A 2,690-nucleotide genomic window follows, 5' to 3' on the forward strand; every position below is an offset into this window, starting at 1 on the left:
TGAGCTGTTGCTTGGTTGAGGAGTGGGAGTGGTGACTCCTCTGCGGCCCATGGGCCGGGGCCACGGCCCACCAAATTGGGCCTCGGCCCATCAGGCTATGGGCCGCGGCCCATCAAGTTGTGTAAAGAAACTATTCACTTGGCTAACACAGACAGTCCCCGAACTCATAATAGCACAATAATGTAAAAAATCTGAATTTTTTTTGTCCTAACCCTAACCTGGTACACATACTACAGGAGTATATTTTTTTGGTTCGAATATTGACAATTTGGTAAAAATTGAAAATTTGTTAAGATAATTGAATTTTTCCTGATGGGACCGCGGCCCATCAAGCTATGGGCCACGGCCCATGTGGCCCAATTAGATGGGCCGTGGCCCCGGCCCATGGGCTGTAGAGGAGTCACCACTCCTGTAGTGGTTGAGGGCCAATGTTGCACCTGGAGTGTACTGGATCAGGTGGAACTCGTAATATCTTTTTCGAAGGTATAAAATACGGTACCGTACTATATATACTATGCTGACTATATTAGATAGGATGTCTGAAGTCCGGTACCTGCCATACAGTTCTTCAAGTTGTGTTAATGCCACTGCTTACGGTACTACCGCGTTTCCCCAAAAATAAAACCTTGTCCGAATTATGAAAATTATTGTAATATAATCCCTTTAAAATGATAGTCCATACCTAAATTAGAAGAAATTGTAACTTGATGGCAAATTTGTGGAGCGAAATCACACAGTATGACAAACCTTTCAAATATAGCATCGGGCCTAAAGACTCCAATCATGAAATAACAAAACATGTTGATTCTAAACAATCATATATTATAGTATATATTTCGATACAAGGTGAAATGACACAAAGTTTCAAACCCCGATATGACATTACTGTTTAACATATATAATGTTCGTTGCAGTTTTGATTTTATATATTAGAATCTGAACCTATACCGTATATTATTTACATTAAAAACATGAACTGACAATAGACAATACGTTTATTTCGTCGTGCCAGAAATCACAACACAAGTTCACAACAGATAAAAAATTATGCATTACAGTAACAGATTTCATTGCAATTGACAGGAAATCGCGAAGGACCAGAAATGGTCATCATAAGTCAGCGACACCTAGATTTAAGACGAGTCAAAAGTAAAAATTGCAATTAAAGAAAGCAATGGATACAAAGAGAAACTTAGTCATTCAAAAAATTACCAACGAAACAGGGAGTGATATAAATATTCATGGGAGAGAGAAAAAAACATGAGACGGGAAAATTCAGTGATTGATTTTTTTTTTATCTTCGTTCATTTCGTCATGCAGGAAATAATACACAAATTCAAGGCACAGCTTATACAATACAGAAACGGATTTAGTCGCAATTTAAAAGCAGGTGGCTTTCATCGCAAGAAACAGAAGGGGTCATAATAAGTCTGCGACACCAACATTTGAAATGAGTCAAAAATTGAAATAATAAAAAAAGGTAACGGTAGAGAATATTAGTCTTTCGAAAAAATTGTCCAACAAGGGGAGGGAGGGTAAAGATTCCTGTGAAACATCACATATAATTTTAGAATGAGATAAAAAAAAGTCTGGGAAATACAATAAGACACAGTAGTTTTGAGAAGAAAAAAAACGATTTAGCATATCAATTTCCTAAACTTCTGTATAATGGCAACTATTAAATATTGTCACTTGCAACATCAAATCGAGCTATATTTTTTATTTGCAGAAGAATAAATAAATAAAAAATTACATAACTTTTAGGTACGAATGCGAAAGCAGAATTCATACTCCATGTACATCCAACATATGAAATTTGAAAGTGAGAGGAGAAAATGATGCAGTTTAAATCATCTGACTATGAAATAGGAAGAACAGTCTCGGTGAACTTATTGCCACCAACTAAGATATGTCAGTCGGGCCATCAAAAATCCAGAGAACAGAAACATATTCAAGCCTTAAGTCTAAAGGTGATTGCATGAGTAATGAAAAAATTTAGAATGAGATGATCGAGGTATGTCATATTTGATAAAGCAAAATCAATTCATCGCGACTGTAAAAGCTATCATTTTCATTCCCAAAGTCACCACCATTTTATACAATTCATGATTCGTTTGCTGTTCTACATAGGTAATATATTCAAAAATTTGCATTGCACCTTATTCATCATGTATGTTTTTCTCAATATATTTCAGATGGTGATTATACAATCACAAAAAGAGCTGTGGTGCTAAGCATTCTTGGTTGGGAAAGTTGAATTGTGTTCTCATGTTGTTGCAATATATTTTGAACCTACTTATGTTGGGAATTCTAAATTAAGCAAAATATTATTGTGTACAAATTTGAATAAAGAAATTGTTTCTTTTTTAATGCTGTTGCAACCAAAGCCAGTGTAATAAGACCAGATCCCAATTTATTGTAAATGTGAGACATAACTTTCTTCGAAAATTTAAGTCTACCTTAAATTTCAAATGCCATTCACTTATTAATTTCTTGCATATCACCATTATTGCAATTTATACAAATCAACTTATGTAAAATTTCATTTTTAATAAAAATAAAAAATATCATAATTATTGTTGAGTGTTCGAGGGGTGCGAGTTTGACATCCTCTGGTCTACCGTGCTGAGAATGCATCCAAATGATATTCAGGCTTCAGCCCCAATCATCTATTAAACAAATTCCACAGT

The 2,690-nt window shown here is 35.0% G+C and overlaps 1 long non-coding RNA gene across 1 annotated transcript; it reads left to right on the forward strand.

Annotated features, from left to right (window-relative positions):
• Positions 1 to 418: 418 nt before the first annotated feature.
• Positions 419 to 2,690, forward strand: LOC120331245 (uncharacterized). Its single transcript, XR_013476790.1, has 3 exons — positions 419 to 483; positions 1,321 to 1,480; positions 1,765 to 2,690. It is a non-coding gene; the product is annotated as an uncharacterized LOC120331245 (long non-coding RNA).

Source organism: Styela clava, chromosome 6 (genome assembly GCF_964204865.1).
Source record: "Styela clava chromosome 6, kaStyClav1.hap1.2, whole genome shotgun sequence".
Taxonomy (NCBI): Eukaryota; Metazoa; Chordata; class Ascidiacea; order Stolidobranchia; family Styelidae; genus Styela; species Styela clava.